At 36.5% G+C, this 18,830-nt stretch overlaps 1 long non-coding RNA gene across 4 annotated transcripts in view; it reads right to left on the bottom strand.

Annotated features, from left to right (window-relative positions):
• LOC141539512 (uncharacterized) overlaps positions 1–18,830 on the bottom strand; it is a 249,422-nt gene that overhangs the window by 188,424 nt on the left and 42,168 nt on the right. For 2 of the 4 annotated variants that reach the window (XR_012481313.1, XR_012481312.1), the window contains exon 2: positions 14,956–15,080. This is a non-coding gene — a long non-coding RNA (uncharacterized LOC141539512). Of the gene's footprint in view, positions 1–8,620; positions 9,392–14,955; positions 15,081–15,486; positions 15,569–18,830 lie in introns of those variants that run through there. The other 2 variants (XR_012481314.1, XR_012481315.1) reach the window with 2 other exon arrangements.

Genomic DNA, 18,830 nt, shown 5'->3' on the forward strand with positions numbered 1-18,830 from the left:
AAGCTTATTTGTTTCAGCCCAATGTTTTTAGTCTGAGATATTTTTAAATATTGATTGTCATCCAATGTATTAGCTATTCCTCCAAGGTTTATGTCATATATATAGCTGATAAGTGAGCCATCCAAGTTACTATTAAAATTGTTGAACATGGAAGATTGAAGGACAAAAGTTCTATTCCACAGCACCAGAAACTTTTCTCCATATTTATAATCATTTCTTGACTAGTTACAAAATCCAGTTAATTGTACTTTGATCCAAATCAGATAGTTCTTTTTTTTGTTCATTAGCATATCATGTGAAATTTGTCAAATGTTGTAATCAATATTACCTTTGTATATGGCATTCCCTTTTCTGCTGAAACTGAAGACAAAGAATATCTAGTTTCTTCCTTGCTCCATCCCACATATATCTGGCCCAAGTATTAAATAGGGACAAAAAGGAAAAATTCCATCCCAATTCTGGGTCCTATTTACTTTGTCTGCCACCATAACTGAAATGAAAAGCAATACATGAAAGAGCATTCATTGAGCAATCACTGTGTCACACTCTGTTCTGTGCTGGGTATAGAAATACATATAAGACAGTGCCTTCCCTAAGTAATCTTACAATGCAATGGAGGAATATGATGCATAGAGGGGAACTATCAGAGAGAGGGTATGTGGCAGAAGGATTATGATTTGAAAATGTCCAGGAAGTTATGGAGACTTGGTTCATATAGGCTCCAGATTCCAAAGGAAGATACAGGAGAAAAATTACTTAAGTATAGATTGCATTCTTTGGAAATGCCCAGGAGGTACTGCAGTATATTAGCTATTTTTGGTCACTTTAATCTATACAATCAAGCCTCCATTTCACTACTCTATCTTCAAACTGTCCTCTCCAAGGTAATTAAAGATCTGCCTTTTGCCAAATCCACAGGACTTTGTTCATTCTCATCTTCTTTGACCTTAAATGTCCTAACATTATTGATCACCATCTCTCTCAATCCCCTTGACTTTGGTGAAACTTTAATGTCCTGATACTCTTTCTGACTACTCTTGGTACTCTTTCTTTTAAAATGTGATCATCCTCCAAGATCCTCTTTGATCTCTTCCCTCTTTATGATTTCTTCATTAAAAATTCCATCCACGGAAGTGGATATCTTCAACATAAAGAAGATCCAACTCACTTCCAGTTGATCAATGATGGACAGAAACAACTACACCCAGAGAAGGAACACTGGGAAGTGAATGTAAACTGTTATCACTACTGTCTATCTACCCAGGTTACTTACACCTTTGGAATCTAATACTTAACGTGCAACAAGAAAATGGGATTTACACACATATATTGTATCTAGGTTATATTGTAACACATGTAAAATGTATGGGATTGCCTGTCACCTAGGGGACAGAGTAGAGGGAGGGAGGGGATAATTTGAAAAAATGAATACAAGGGATAATGTTATTTTTAAAATTACCCATGCATATATACTGTCAAAAAATTTATAAAAAAAAAAAATTCCATCCACAACTAGTATGGCAGGAGCTAGGCATTGACCCACACTTAACACGGTATACCAAGATAAGATCAAAATGGATTCATGATCTAGACATAAAGAATGAGATTATAAATAAATTAGAAAAACATAGGATAATTTATCTCTCAGACTTGTGGAGGAGGAATAAATTTGTGACCAAAAAAGAACTAGAGATCATTATTGATCATAAAATAGATAATTTTGATTATATTAAGTTAAAAAGTTTTTGTACAAACAAAACTAATGCAGACAAGATTAGAAGGGATGCAATAAACTGGGAAAACATTTTTACATTTAATGGTTCTGATAAAGGCCTCATTTCCAAATTATATAGAGAATTGACTCAAATTTATAAGAAATCAAGCCATTCTCCAATTGATAAATGGTCAAAAGATATGAACAGACAATTTTCAGATGAAGAAATTGAAACTATTTCTAGTCATATGAAAAGGTGCTCCAACTCACTATTGAACAGAGAAATGCAAATTAATACACCTCTGAGATACCATTATATACCTGTCAGATTAGCTAAAATGACAGGAAAAGATAATGAGGAATGTTGGAGGGGATGTGGGAAAACCGGGGCACTGATGCATTGTTGGTGGAATTGTGCACGAATCCAACCATCCTGGTGAACAATTTGGAACTATGCTCAAAAAGTTATCAAACTGTACATACTCTTTAATCCAGCAGTGTTACTACTGGTCTTATATCCCAAAGAGATCTTAAAAGAAGGGAAAGGGCCCCACATGTGCAAAAATGTTTGTAGCAGCCCTTTTTGTAGTGTCAAGAAAGTAGAAACTGAGTGGATGTCCACCAATTGGAGAATGGCTGAATAAATTGTGGTATATGAATGTTATAGAATATTATTGTTATGTCAGATGAGAGAAGGAAAAAAGAATATACATTTATATAACTCCTACTATGTGCCAGGCATTGTCATCAGCACTTCAAATATATCATTTGGTACTCGTAACAGCCTTATAAGATAGGATAACAATATTGTCATTGAAATATTTATTTTATATCTCTCTATCTTTGTTCCAAATTTTCCTGTTGTAAACTTTTAGTCTCTGTCCAATTTCATCTTTATTTTCCAGCCCTATAATCAGAATCAAATAGACATATAATACATGTTTGATAAATTTAAATCTGAATCTAGAGTAGATTTAACTAGAAGGGAAGAGGATAAAGGAAGTATAAGTAAAAAAAAATACTTGGTAGATAACATAATACCAGTGTTCTGCTTATAAGTTTCATATACAGGATGGTCCAAACATCAAACAAATGTGAGCTATTTTCAATTCAGAAAGAGAATTTATATTACAAAAGAAATAGTTTTGCATTTAGAACCAAAGAACCTATACTGAAATCCAGATTCTGTCACTTATTGTCTGTGTGACCTCAAACTACTCATTTAATCTTTCTGGGTCTAAATTTCTTCATCAATTAAAAAAAAGAGGTTGAAGTCATTTCTAAGATCCCTTTTGCCTCCAAATCTATGATCTGATTTAGAAAAAAAAAGAAATATTTCTCCACTTATACTTTTTCAAGGGAAACAATATATAAGGAATCTCAAAAGTAAAATACAGTATTCATTGGACAAACCATAAATTACAGCTAACACAGAGAGCTGTTTTTGAATATGCCTTTCAGCAGAGGGTCTCAAAATGCTCTGCCTCCCTTAATTCACTAATGTTTAATTACCTATGGTAATTATTAATTAATTGTCACACTGAATCCTGCCATCTGGAACAAACTCCCTCTACCTCCTTGCCTCATCAACTCTCTGGCTAATTTAAAATCTCAGCATGAAGGCATTACTTTTCTTTCTTTTGCCTATACTTAATTTCTCTCTTCTTTCTAATAACGTTTAATGCTCAGAAGCATTAGGTAAAAGAAGAGCACCACTAAGTACAATAGAGTTAAATTGAATTGTGTTCATCAAGGCTACAAGTTGGGATATGTGCAGCCAGACAGCAGTTTTTATAAAGAAGATTTGGAGGATTAGTAGACAAAAGATCAATAGAAGTCTACAGTATGACACGATAACAGCCTATTCAATCTTAAGTGGCATTGAGAGGGATTGTGTCCTAGACTAAAGAAAGTAATGGGTCCACTGTACTCTGCTCTGGTCCGACCACAAACAGAATATCATATTAAGTTTTGAGTGACACATTTCAGAAAGAACACCCATAATTAGAGGGCATTCAGAGGAAGACAGTCAACATGGTGAAAGCTCTTGAAATCATACCATATGAGGATCAACTGAAAAAGCTTGGGGTATTTAGGATGGAAAAGAGAAGATTTAGAAAGGATGTGACAAGGAGTTTTCAAGGATCCAAAGGACTGTCAGGTGGAGGAGAGATTCAGTTTCTGTAGAGGTTGTAGACACTTCTGAAAGAAAATGCCTTGACAAGGCTGATTCTTTGTAATAGTATCAATACATATTAGACATTTGTTCTGGCATTAATATTTCTTTAAAAAGGTATGCCCTTCAAAAGTATTTCTTCTTTTTTTTTTTTAACTTTTTTGGATCTATTCACATTGGTGTCTACATTGATGGAAAATAAGTCACCTCCAAATTGTTTGAATTCCTGTGACCTGTACATAATTTTAATTATTTATATAAAACTGCTGCATTAGACATTTTCAATCTGGCTAAAGTTATTTAGTTTTAATGAAAAATAAAACTGAGCACTAATATAAAAATGTTCCTTATGAATAGTGAGTTAAACACAAGCCATAAAGGAAAATCTCAACCCTAGTTTTTTTTTTTTTTTTTTTTTTTTTTTAAGAAATAAATTATATTCTCTTCCAGAGCATTGTTATCTAAGCCAGTTTGGGTTGTTGTCTAGAATGCACAGTGGTTTTCAGTTTCATAAGCCATTGTATGAAAATAATACCTGAAAACAAACTACTTTATCAGTTCCATTAAAAAAAAGGTAATAGAAATAATTTCACTTGTTTATTTCCTCTCACTTGTGAAAGAAGAATAAATGTAGTGGTTTTTTTAAGCTCACCAGATGAACGGATAGGTTTTAATTCTTAACAATTTGAAATAAACTATGGGAAATTTTAAAAAAAGAAAAAAAGAAGTCTTACACTACTTTGCCCTTTGTATCACTGAGTTCATTCCTCTTTGATAAATAAGTTCATGGCTATTTATTTCCCAATAAAAATATTAATCTTTATGAAGTTAATACTTGAATTGGATCTTTTTTGTTTTTCTTCTTTAAGTAGAAACAAAGATAGAAATATTGATGGAAAGCTAAAGAAACAGTGAAACAAGAAGGACTATGCCTACAGAACAGACTCAGATCCTTAAGGGAAAGCCATATGCTCAGAAAAGACCTCCAGCATACCACATGATACCAGGAGGAAAGGAAGCACATACCCCAGAAGTAACAGCAGATAGAGATAGTGGTGGAAAGGTAACGGGCAACTAGGTGGCTCACTGGACAGACTACTGGGCCTGGAGTCAGAATTCATCTTGCTGAGTTCAAATCTGGTCTCAGACATCTCAGCTGTGTGAGCAAGTCAATATAATCTTGTCTGCCTTGGTTTCCTCCTCTATAAAAATGAGCTAGAGAAAGAAGTGGCAAATCACTCTGAAATCTTTGCCAAGAAAACCCCAAATGAGATCATAAAGAGTTAGACATGACAGAAAATGACTGAACAACAAAGCATGGTAATAAGCCTCCTGAGGCTATTCTGAGAAGTTCAGGAACACGTGCTATATAATACAACACATATAGTATTGGAGCAACAGAGAAAGTCGTGGATCAAGTTTCCTGGAATCCTACCTATCCAACCCTGTACAACATAGCAGCAAAGGACACTGCTAAAATGTTCAATTACAAATTTGAACTATGGGTTTTAGGCACTGTGAAGTTTCATGGGAAAAAGATAAATTTATTAGTAAACCTATGTGTTTCCCCTTTTTCAGCAAGGTCTGAACTCAAACACAGCACTATAAGTAGAAGACTATGTATGTATGTACCTAATTAAAATAGAGATCATTACGGTGTTTTGTTTCTTATTCATTTGTTTACTATTTAGTAGTTTCAGGTGCTTATCCCTTGCAGACAAACCTCAAATTAGGGTAAGACTGAAACCTGGATGATTAATTTATCCATAAAAATCTTATTTGTACATAATGATTTACATATTAACTCCCTCATTAGGCTGTGAGCTCCTTAACAGCAGGGGCTGTTTGGGTTTTCTGCCTCTTTTTGTATAGTTACCACTTAGCACATTGTGTGGAACATAGTAAGTAATAAATGCTAGCTGATTGACTAACTGATCTAGGGACCCCTGAGTCCCTAGGAAATCAGAAGTTCAGAGAGTGGAAAAAAAAAAAAGTTGTCTTGACTAGTTATTGGCTCAAGGAAAGTGTTTTATGTCTTATATGTTTCTGTTAGATAAAATAAAATCTATCCCATAGCTATTTTTTTAGCTTACATGAGAACTGAGAGCCTTTTCCCCTTTCTATAGACTTAGTCAAGAGCCAAATTCAGATGTTTATAGGGAACTTCTGAGTGTGGGGGGGAACCAAAAAGAGTGTGATTAGTGAAAGGTCCCCAAGATCAAATCTCTACACTACAAACTTAAATCTATAGTTCTGGGCCACAGATAGCTCTCATGCTGCTTGGCCCCAGAGAACAGAAAGAGAAGTAGTGAATGGGTGTAATCTGCAGAGAAGCAGATTTCATAAATATTTCCTAATAAATGGGCTATCCAAAAATAGAAGAGGTAACCTTGAAAATTCCCCCTTGTTAGATCTTTTGGCAGAGACTAAATGGTCACTGGTCAGAGATGCTCTAGAATGAATTCGTTTTCATGTATGAATTAAACTAGAAGGCTTTTAGAATTCCTTCCAACACTAATATCCTGATCCATGCCAGGCAAGGATTTGGTATTCCTGACAGTGACACTTTTAATTTTTATGCCTCTTCCTTAGCCACTGCCAAAAGGCTTTCAATGAAAGCAGTTAAGTTTTTGGAATAAGTCCTTGCAGACTTAAAAAAAACTTAAAAGCCACAGGATTAAGTTTGGATTCCCCTCCTACACTTGGCCTATGCCTTCAGTCACACCCTTGGCACACCCCTGAAATGTGTGGATGAGTCTCTGAGGATGCATATACATATTCCATTTGGAAAATTCTATTAATCTGTGCAGCCTAAACCATCTATGTGTACAGTAGCCATCCTGCTAGAGCTGGAACTCCCCTCAAGTTCAAAAACAGGAAAATGCTAGAAATTAAAGGATTTGCCATTTTTTTATTCCCCATCCCAACACATTTGGGGTTCACAGATGATTCTTATTTAAGCATTTAGAATGTCTGTGTAAGGCCCAGGTTTATATAAAGGCAATGGTTTAAATTTAACCTTTGCTGGTATTCAGGAAGGACTAGTACCTCTGATGTGAGGGTTCCTCATTTACCTCTAGTGTCCTTTCATCATCCAGCCCCCACCTGTGGCTCTAAGAAGCTGTAGCATGTACAGCAGCTACACCCCAGCAAAATCACCTCAGATGATGGGCTAAACCAGGTTAAGGGCAACTGACAAGCCTCAAACCTGTGGGTGAGATAGGGCAACGTCTACTCCAAGCATATGAACACTTCCTCCGGTGGAAAGGGCATATGAGAACAATTTGTGCCAATGGCCACAAAGGCAACTAAAACAGGCACTGTGGCAAGCTTAGAGCTTGGTCAGACATTAAAGATGGCAACATTATCCCCTGCATCCCAGCCATTGCTATCAGTCCTGACTTAGGTCTTGCCATTGAACTTCAATAACCCTGGAAGCTAATGATTTTGTGCAACTCTACCTCACTTAAATCCATTTCATAATAAGTCAAGACATTAACCTCTAATGTCACTGATTCTCTTTGAAAATGAAGAACAAATAATACCTATTCACTTGGTAAACTCTAAACTAGTTTAATAGATGGAATTCCTTCAGGAGTCTAATGCTAAGGAAAACATATGATGCAGATCTTAATTTGGGGTCTATAAATAGATTTTTGGAGGACTGTCTATGAACTTTGATGGGAAAAAACTTCTCCTTTGTTTTCACTAACATCTAGTGCTAATTTAGCATTTCTTCCAATTATTTTAAGTACATTATTCTGAGAATTTCATAAACTTACCAGATTGACACAAAATAGTTTAAAATTCCTGATATAACATACCTGTTAATCCAAGTAAAATAGGCCAACTAAAGTGTCTCAGGTATTTCCTGGGGTTAATACTTTCTTTGGCATTATTTGGAATTTCATTCAAAAGGTAAAAAAACTATTTCAGATGGTAATGAATAAGGACTTCCTAAGGCTCTACAGATAGTAATGTCAAACAAATAGCTACCTGGCATTACAGTTATTGATCAAAATAAACTTGTTCCAGTGGATGAGATTCTAATTTGTGGAGGAAAAAAGGGAAAATAAGAATACTGGAGAATTGGTTGGTTGGTGGGGATTGAAAAGGGTGTGGGGTAAAGATAGGAGAAAAAGAAATGATGAAAACTAGAACATCAAAGACTATGACCAATGACAAAAGAGACTGACCCTGTCTCAATTTGGACTCCCATAAGAAAGGGATCATGAAAACAAAGGAAGGAAACATTTCCTATTCAGTGTCACAGCATTGACTACTCATCCTAGGCAGGGGATGAAAATAATGATAGAGGCATTATTTACATTATGCACATTAGTTCTATTGTTGTTTGTCCTAATATCTGGAAGAATTTGGCCCAATTCAGGGCATCAAATTTAAAGAATAATCTTTTAAAGCTAGAAAATCAGAGAATGATGACCAGGATAGGAAAGAGACTTTAAAATCTGAAGTGGAAATCACAAGAGGAATGGTTGAAGGAGCTAGAGATGTTCAGTCTGGAGAAGTAAACCCTTAGGAGGAAGTAATAGTTATCTTCAAGTCATTTGTAAGAAGGATTAGGGTTTGGTTTTTTTTTTTTTGCTTTCTTACTAGGGTCAGTGCATAGAGTATTACAAGGAAATATTTCATTTCAATATATAAAACAGCAACAACAACAACAACAACCAAAAAACAAAAACAAAAACAAAAACAAAAACCTTACCTACCAGAGCCATCTATAGTAGAATGGGTTCTCTGATAATACAGGGATTCCTCCTTCACTGGAGGTGCTTATGCAGACTCTGAACCAATCATTCAGTGGGAATGCTATAGATAGAGTTCATCCTTTAATGAAGATCCAATTATATCTTCTCAGGTCTTATCCTACAATAGGATCCAAAAATTTCTCTTTCCCATGGCTATCCTTGCTTTTTGTAACTCAGTACCAAATACCATGATTGAGACTTAATTCCTTCAGCTCTTGGGAACAAAACTTCCCAGGATCCTTTTCCAGCAATGGAATGTGCTAAGTGTCCAGGCAGACTGGACCACTTGTGTGGGCAGTTAATACAACATTTTTGTTTGGGAAAAAAAATTCAATGGTGGTGAGTAGACAACTTCCTTAATCCACAAAGCTCTAAGTCCACCGAATGCAATGTTTCCCTCAGAGCCCTCACAGTCTATTGTGTGCTAGGGTTCCATTAAGGGCTGACTTCACGGTTGGTGACCCCCACCACCCTCTGAAATACCCATGGCTGTCCATCACGTTAATGAGACTGAGAAAATTGAAAGAAAGGCTGAAACCCAAGTTAAGAAACTTGGCAAAAAGCAAAAAGGTTTTAAGGGTTCACTGAAACTAGAAAAATGTTCCTTTACTGAAAACTTTTTACGTGAAGCTTTCCCCAATAGGATAATAAAATCAAACAGGACGTGAGGGAGACACTCACGTAATGCAGCAGAAGCTAAAGGTGAAATTGAGTTGAATCCCACATGACACTTACATCCTTGTTCAAATGTAGTGACATTCAAGTACCAATCCAACAAGAGCCATTTAAAAACCATCATTTTTTTCCCATTAGAACCTACCACAGACTATATATTTTTTTAATTCGCCCTACTTCCATAAAATTGTCTGGAGCTAGAATTCTTAGCTTAAGCTTGGTTTTTTACTTTGTGTGCTACATTTCAATATAATTGGTTTCATTTTTTTTTCTTTTATGCATTTAAAAACACTCTGAGAAGAGATCTAAGTTTGACCAGACTCCCTAAGGGGGCTATGATATAAAAAAATTAGAGTTACTGTTGTTTATTGTTTTTCAATCATTTTCAGTCCATTTTCTTAGCAAAGATACTGGAGAGGTTTGTCATTTCCTTCTCCAGCTCATTTTACAGATGAGGAAATTGAAACAAATAGAGTTAAGTGACTTGCCCAGGGTCACACAGCTAGTATATGTCTGAGACCAATTTGAATCAAGAAGATGGTCTTTCCCTATCCATTGTGCCACTTAGCTTCCATTCCATAATCATGAAAAACCAAAACTAAAAAGGAACTAAAAGTCTCATTTTGCAGATGAAAAAACTGAGGCTCAAAGAAGTAATATTATTTTGTCCAAGGCCAATTTCATTCAACAAACATTTACTAAGTACCCAGGACTCTAAGGTAAAAGGTAGAGTGGATACAGAGGTGACCTTGGGTTCATTTCCCCTCTTGGATACATTCTATTGGTGAAAGACCCTGTGTAGTTCATTTAACTTCTCAATCTCTCCACCCATCCATTCAGCTTTCTAATTACAAATAAATAAATAAATAATAAATAAAAATAAAAAAAAAAAAATCAAATGCATCTGTGCATTGGAGCTAGGTACGTAGAGCTCTCAGGATTAAAGTCAGAGAAACCCAAATTCAAATGCAGCCTCAGACACTTCCTAGTTGTGTGAACCCAGACAAATCTCTTCATTCTATTTGTCTCAGTTTCTTCATCTGAAAAAAATGAGTTGGAGCAGGAAATAGCAAACCACTCCAGTGTCTTTGCCAAGAAAATCCCAAAAGTCACCAAGAGTCGAGCACAACTGAACAACAATGATTTCCTGATAGAAAGTCCTTTATATCAGTGAAAGCACAGGTTGGGTCCAAAGAAAAATAAAATATCTGGAGTGTGTCTGTTCTCAAGGAGTTCATGTTCTCCTAAAGGAAACAATAGGCATTCCAAGAGCTAAATACAAAGCCCATCCCATAATTTCAAGAGGGAAAGAGTGTTAGGGAAGTGGAGTGAGGATAACCAGGAAAGATTTTATGGTTGGAGGTGCCCCTGAGCTGGACTTTGAAGGAAGCTAGGGATTCTACTATGTAATGAACTGGATTTATGACCAATTGATCTCAAAGCCCTGCCCTCCCAAGCAGGTCCATTGCACTCTCAACAGCAGAAAAACACATTCCAAACCAAAGGGAGTGTGGAAAGGAGTGGGGAGGGGAGTGGGGAGGACAGCATGTGTAACAGCTTATTAAAAGGCAAAATATTGGCCAAATTTTCTTTTGGCACTCTGCAGATTCCCTGCTTATGGTGACTCCTAGCAACACACATGGGAGTTATCATTAAATACTGTGGTGCTGAAACTGCTAGCTCAAAGGTCACCTCTGACCTTATAATCCACAAAAGCAATGGCCTTTTCTCAGCCATCATGTTCTTTGACCTCCCTGCAGTATTTCATACTGCTGACAATCCCTCCTTCCCTTCAAAATTCTCTCCTCCTGTCACTTGATGTACTCTCCTGAATCTCCTCCTAGCTGTCTTCATCTGCCTTCTGTGTGTCTTCTTCCTCCTGTGTCCCAGATGTGAGCTTCCTGAGGACCTTCTGTTTTTATTTCTCTTTGCTTCTCTCCTTACATTGTTCCTTAAATCAGCAATTAATATTAGCTAAAAGTTTGTTGAAATGACATCATTCCACAGCACCAGCCCTATCTCAATGATGCATCCTAGCATTCTGGTAACCTTGACTTCCCAAAGACCATGCTGAAAAAGCCTTTAACAAAGTACAGCATCCATTCCTATTAAACACTACAGAGCATAAGAATAAATGGTGCTTACCTTAAAATGATAAGTATCATTTACCCAAAGGCCATAGCAGCAGGGGATAAGTGCTCACTTATCTAATGAAACTGGAAAAACTTCAATTTCCAGACCAACAAGTTAAAAAAAAAATTAGCATTCAAGGACTAGTCTTGCAGTTTCATCTTTCCAGAACCTCAGGGCTTTTTGTCTGTAAAATGGGTTGACTTTTTTAGCTATTTAGTCATTTTCCAGTCACATCAGATTCTTTGCAGCTTTTTTGGAGGTGTTTCTTGGCAAAGGTACTGGAATGGTCTGCATTTCCTTCTCCAGCTCATTTTGCAAATGAGGAAACTGAGCAAACAGGATTAGGTGACTTGACCAGGATCACACATTATAAATGCCTGAGGCTGTATTTGAACTCGAATATTCCTGACTCCAGATCCTGCATTCTATGTCCTTGGCTGATTTAGCCTCAATTAATCCAAACTATCAGCATTATAAGATGGGTAATCAGAGAATGGATTCCTTTGGCCCTGGGAGCCCCTGAAGACTATGGAGCTGGGGCGAGTGGGTAGCTTTCCCAATAAGTGATTAGAGTGTTCCCATCAAATATGTTACAAATCTTATATTACTATTACCAATAGGTTATTGTGTATTTTGTCAGGCAACAAACCAACATGATTTTTAAAAATATTTTTTGTAATTATTTTTATGATTTCTTTTCTTATGTATCTCAGTTGAAGGAATATGAAAGGCAGCATGGCTTACTCAGAGTCAGGAAGTCCAGGGGTCAAGTCCTGTCTCTAAAACCTGTAGGCCATGTGATCTTGGGCAAGTCCCTTAACTTCTCAGGGCCCCCAGACAAATCTCAAATCTGTGAATGGAAAGGAAAATGCCAGTCCGACTTAGCGGAGATGAGATGCAAAGAAGGTATCACTTTGCATTGATAAAGGGAATTCCCTGAACCAACAGGTGTCATAAAGTTTCTTAGTGATCATATTTCTCATTTTTTTAAAGTAAATAATTATATAGTAACTTTTTTTTCCATCTTGGCATTTTTCATTGGAAGGAACCATAATCTGTAGGATTCAGTTTAGAAGAGCAGAAAAGTCAGGAGATTTGTTTTCAAATCCCAGAATTACTATTCACTATCTTGGGTCCTTCATTGGACCTCAGTTTCCTCATCTGTAAAATCAAGGGGTGGAGAGGTATTATCCTAGTTGATCTCCAAGGTTATTTCTCAGCCCTCAATCAGACTCCTTACAAATGGGGTTTGAATCATCTTTGTTCAAAGAAAACTCTACTAATCTCAAAGATATTAGCTCCATGGTGGTAGGGGAAAATTGGACACAGAATGGATGTGCAAAAAGTCATTTGTCCAAATGAAAGAGAAGCTGTGGAATGCTGACCCAGAGAAGCAGGTCCTTATTGAAATCCTTAAAATGATTAGCTTTTCTTGGCACAAATTATATCCCCATTCTCTTCATCTCCCCTCCACCCAAATTAAGAGGAAAATTCCAACCATTTTCTATTCACTTAATAACAGAACTACTTCCTATTGACAAAAAAAGCTTAAACCCATTGAAAACATAAAATTATGATCTGTAGGTAGTTTTAATACAAATATATCCTAAAATGGGACGTGGGATTTTACCCGTCCCAGGTCAGGACTGTGATATATCTGTCAGCCTTTAGGCTCCAATTACCAGCCTGAGGGAAGGATCTGGCAGCCCTTGTCCATCAATCTGTGTCATCTCTCCTCCCTCTGTCCCCTTGAAAGAACAAATAGAGCACTGTAAGCTTTCCGGCTGCCCAGTTCCCCAACCAGTGCCTCAGATCAGGTCCAGCCTGTATACCAATTAACCCTTAGACATCTCAGGCTCATTCTGGCAAGGGTAGGGGGTCATCAAAATTTCCTTTTCCCTCTCTTTGACCTTCTGGCCTATACAATCCATTCTGAATGAAAGCTATTATTACTATTATTAATAACAATAATCTATTAATAACATTAACAGATATTAATATAGATTATGGTGGTTTAGGGTCTGCAAAGGGCTTTACATATAATATTATATTTCATTCTCTGAGGTGATTGCTATTATTATGCTCATTTTACAGATGAGAAAGCAATGTTTAGAAAAGGTTAAATGACTTACCTAGGGTCACACACAAGTGAGTCTTTTGAGATAATATTTAAAACTAAGTCTTCCTGTGTCTACAACAGGGCTTCTTAAACTTTTCCCACTCTCAACTCCTTTCCACCAAGAAATTTTTATTTGACCCCAGGTAATAGGTATATAATATATGTATACAAATCAAATATTTCCTGATAATAAAACATAAAGAAATTAATTTAAAAATAATTTTGGTATACATATACCTTTGTCATTTATTACAGACAAAAACAAATTTGCATACTAATGAGATGGATGTGCTTATTTATTTTTACATAAAGAATTAAATCTTGGCAGAATATTCAAGAACTTTTACTATTGCCAATTTATTCACAATTTACACATTTAGTTACTTGACCCCAAATGGGGTCATAATCCACAGTTTAAGAAGCTGTGATGTAAAGAACTAGCCTCAAAGCCAGGAAGAGTCTTTGATTCATGCTGATTGTATCTTAACCTCTCACTTCCCCAGGTAATTCTCTAAGACTTGACTAGACCTTACAGAAAAGGGGCCAACCTGCCTCAGTAGAAGGAGTTTCCTCATCTGGAATTCCCTAGGCCTGTGAATTTAGAGATCCAGTTCAAGTTGTAATTCCAGCCTACTGTTCACCACACTACTTACAAAATCTCCTATTTTCCCACCTTCAGTCCCCTTTCGGCAAATTACTTTCCTCCATTTACTCCTAATACCTAGAAACCAAATTCTAGTGATAAAATTGTGGATAAAATTCATACATCTTAAAGTTAGTTACCAGGCTAGAAACCACACTTCTCTCTGGGTTCTTCAGCAAAACAAAGTAAATAAGGCATATTGTGTTGCTGAAGAACCCAGAGAAAAATGAGGTTTCTACCCTGATATTTCAAAGCAAAGCCAAAAATAACAAAAATAGGGTTTTTTTGTTTTGTTTTGTTTTGTTTTTTGCTTTATTTTTTGTACTTACACCTCAATTTCCCATTTAGTCAAGTTCAGATCGACAAAACAACACACAGAAGGAAAAAAAAAATAGAACCAAATTAGTTCTTTGGTTTTTTTTTTTAAAAACTCCTTATTCCTATTCTACCTCCCCCCCCCAAAAAAAAAATACCCCTGCTCCAGCCAACATTAAAACACACTCCATGGGCCTGGGTTTTCCTCCACTTGGAGCTAGAGTGGAAAAAGGAGAAAGAGGCTGGGGGATAGGAAGCAAGAGAAGAGAGGAAGAAAGCAAAGAAGCATCTTGCAGTGGCTCCATTCTTTTCCTACAAAGCAATAATCAACAGCAACCTAGTACAATAAGTAAATAAAGCATCAGCTCTCCAGTCAGAAGACCTGAGTTCAGATTTCACCCCTGGACTTACTTTTTAGATATAACATGCTAGACCTGGAGTCAGGAAGATCTGAATTCAAATGTGGTCTCTTCATGCATTTTGTAGATTCATGAGCCTAGGCAAGTCAGAGAACCTGTTTGCCTCAGTTTCCTTAGCTGCAAAATAGAGATATAAAAATAAATAAATACAGAAATACATAAATAAAATTATAATAATTGTACAATAGGCACCATATAAATGTTATCCATTATTATTGTTGCTATCTTCATAAACTTTTAAGTCACAGTCTTCCTGGGGCCTTGGTTTCCCAATCTGCAAAAAGTGAGAGAAGAGTCTATTTAAATGGCTTCTAGAAACCCTTCTAGCACTAGTTTTATGATCCTAGGGAAAGAGCATTACTAAAAGTTTAGTAGAATCTCCAGGCAAAAACATCAGAAAGGGCCTGGGGGCAAGGGAGTTTCACTTTTTGTGACTTGAAGGAAAATGCTGTAGATCCTGGCTTTCAGGAACTTCTTGGTTCTACTAGGGAGAAAAAAAATAAAGGAGAACTTGAGATCTTACCAAACCTGAGCCACAGGTAAGTGATTAAGCCTCATCCAGCTAAGTAACTAATCTTCAGAGAGTGAATACCTCCTGTAAATTCAAAGCATTGGGTACTGGATGTAAATGTTTGGGAGAGCTTTGGAAGCTTCGGATTACAGAACAAATATACCTTGTTGAATTAGCAAAACTTTGAATGAGTATCTAGGAGACTATCAGTGCAAATCCCGCTTTTATTCCTGAGACCCTCTGAGCTTCTGGGTGCCAACGTATGGCAAAAGATGAAGGGATGCTGGGAACAAAGAGATTTACTCCAAGCACATGGACATTTTCCTTTGTTGCTGTGGTCCCTGGAATGAAATTCTCGGAAAAGTCAATTTGTTTCTCAACTAAAGAATTCTAGAATTGGTCCTTTAAGATTTATTGTAGGGATTTCCTATTCTGGGTAACAACTCCAAAATGATATTTTAGTAAATTAGTGAATCCACTTCAAAAGTGCATTCTAAAGTATGTTTAGATGATAAATAGATAAAAATGACTTACACTAGGAAGGAAAGAAGGAAGGAAGGAAGGAAGGAAGGAAGGAAGGAAGGAAGGAAGGAAGGAAGGAAGGAAGGAAGGAAGGAAGGAAGGAAGGAAGGAAGGAAGGAAGGAAGGAAGGAAGAAAAGGATGGAGGGAGGGAGGAAGGAAGGAAGAAAAGGATGGAGGGAGGGAGGGAGGGAAGGAGGGAAGGAGGAAGGAAAGGAGGGAGATAAAAGAAATAATCTTTACAAAGATCTTTACAAAATATAAAATTTTAGACAACATACAATATTGTATTTCTTATATTTTACACCCTTCCACATAATTCTGTACATTTTCACTGGTGTTCTCCATACCTAGAATATTCTCTCTCCTTATCTCTGGCTTCCAGCTTCCCTGGCTTTTTTAAAGTCCCAGGTAAATCCCACCTTCTCCAAGAAGCCTTTCCCATTCCTCCTTAATGTTCCTTCCCTCCTTCTATGATTACTTCAAATTTATCCTGCATCAATCATAGTTGTTTATATGTTTCTTCCCCTTTAGATATTGAAAGCAGGGGCTTTTTCTATTTTGTTTTTCTTTGATTCTCTTTGAATCAACTATTCTTAGCACAATACCTGGCACAGTCGTGCTTAAAAATACTTGTTGATTCATCTTGATAATAGATGATTCCAAAACTGATTTAAAACTACTAAATAGTGAGAAAATTAAAATAAATCACTAGGGAATCACCAGGGAAATAATATTAGCTTGTACTTGTAGCATAGGATTATGAAATGAACATGGTTCTAAGAACTGAAGATCAGTTGTGTGACCTCAGAACTTTTACTTAATTTCTTTGTGCCTCAATTTTTTTCATTTTAAAGTATGGATAATAATAAATTGATTTATTATCATATGTCAAATTTATATTGCAACTTCTCCATGACCACCATATGAAATAGTTAATACATGTATATCCACATTTTCCAGGGAAAGAAACTGAACCTAAGAGGACAAGGATTGATTTGCTCAAAAGTCACAGCTTATATCAGAACCAAGACTCAGGAATCATAAATCCAAGCCAGTGGTGGTTTTTTACTCCCCAATTAATAATAACCCACACTTATATATAGTTTTATAATGTTTTTCTTACATCAGGTAGGGAACATCCTGTGCAGGTCATTTCTACCACCTAGAACACCCTCCTCATCCTTACTTATGAAGTGATTTTTGCTCAAAGATAAGCTCAGGGGCAGCTAGGTGGCGCAGTGGATATAGCACCAGCCTTGAATTCAGGAGGACCCGAGTTCAAATGTGATTTCAGACACTTAACACTTCCTGGCTGTGTGACTCTGGGCACGTCACTTAACCCCAGCCTCAGGGAAAAGAAAAAAAAAAAAAAAAAAAGCTAAGGTCAGATACCAGCCACTCGATCACTTTCCCCTGTTAAGGGTGTTCTTGTCTCTCTTAGATTTTCCTAGAGTTCTGTATTCATCTGGATCTTTTCTTTGCCCTAATCACTGTTTATTTTGTATCTTATTTATTTGTATATTAGAGAAGCATAATAAAGGTGGTCACCTGTGGTTGAGGTATTCACTACTAATATGGGGGAGACTCAAGGCAAAGTACAGGTTGAAGAGAGATTGCAAATGACATCTTTTTCTGATTGCCACTGAACATTGTTATAGTTCAATCATTTCAGTCCTAATTGATGCTTCATGACCCTTTTGGGGTCTTCTTGACAAAGATACTCCAGCAGTTTGCCATTTCTTTCTCCATCTTATTCTATAAATAAGGAAACTGACTTGCTCAGATTCACACAACTAGTAAATGCCTCAGGTGAATAGAGCCTCCTAAATGAGATTCATGACCACTCAAAGGAGCTTGTCCTGTCCATCCAAATGGAAAAGAACAACATGCATTTGCACGGACAACTAAAAGCGTTCTGGACCAGTAGGGGCCAGAAAAGGTAGAAGGACAGTGAGTTGAACAGAAGGAGAAGAATGGATAGATTGTTTTTGTGAAATCACAGAGTTTGGTGTATTGTTAGTTTTGTTTTTTATAGAATCCTCAAGTCCATATATGAAAGATGCAAAGATCCCATCTTTTCAATACTGAAATTTTACTGCTGTTGTTATCTAACAGTGAGACAGTAGCTTCCACGAGTCCTGAAGTTGAAAATGTCTTCTATACCTATCAGAGTGACTTATATTTAGTAAGTATGTGCTTAATTGTTGTTATTCTTGTTTTACATTAAAAAGCTATAACTTTGAGACATAATGTAACTTTTTCCAAGGCCACATAGTTAGTATCATTAACTTCAAAGTTGAGACTCTGCAACACTCAATCTGCAATTTCTATCTTTTCTCTTCCCTTAGAAGCAGAGGGTTGTGTCAAAAATGAATTTGTCAAAAAGAATCATTGGTCTACAATTTTTATCTAAATTATTTATGCAAAGCTGGGGATGGGGTAGAGAAGCTAAAAGAGATAAGTCTGGAATCCATGTTAATGCTGAATCAACAAGAAGATAATTATATCTTTGTATAAACCTCCATCTCCCCCATCCCGACCTTCCCAAAGCACAATTATTGCCACTCAGTTCAATGAAACAACCATTTAAATTAAATGTCTACTATGAGCAAAACACTGTACCATAGGATGTAGAAATTTAACTTGGGAATTTGACTCTCAGATTATAAAGTTCAGCTTCAGAGGCATACACCCCTGGCTTTCTTGAATGATAGGGCTATCTTATGGTGTAATCAGGCAAACTATAGCTCACTTAAAAGCCATTGTTTCAGATGGAATAGGAGAGAGGTGGATTTAGAGGAGGGGGAAGGGTGTCCCAAACAGAAAATGACCT

This window comes from Sminthopsis crassicaudata, chromosome 4 (assembly GCF_048593235.1).
Source record: "Sminthopsis crassicaudata isolate SCR6 chromosome 4, ASM4859323v1, whole genome shotgun sequence".
Classification (NCBI taxonomy): Eukaryota; Metazoa; Chordata; class Mammalia; order Dasyuromorphia; family Dasyuridae; genus Sminthopsis; species Sminthopsis crassicaudata.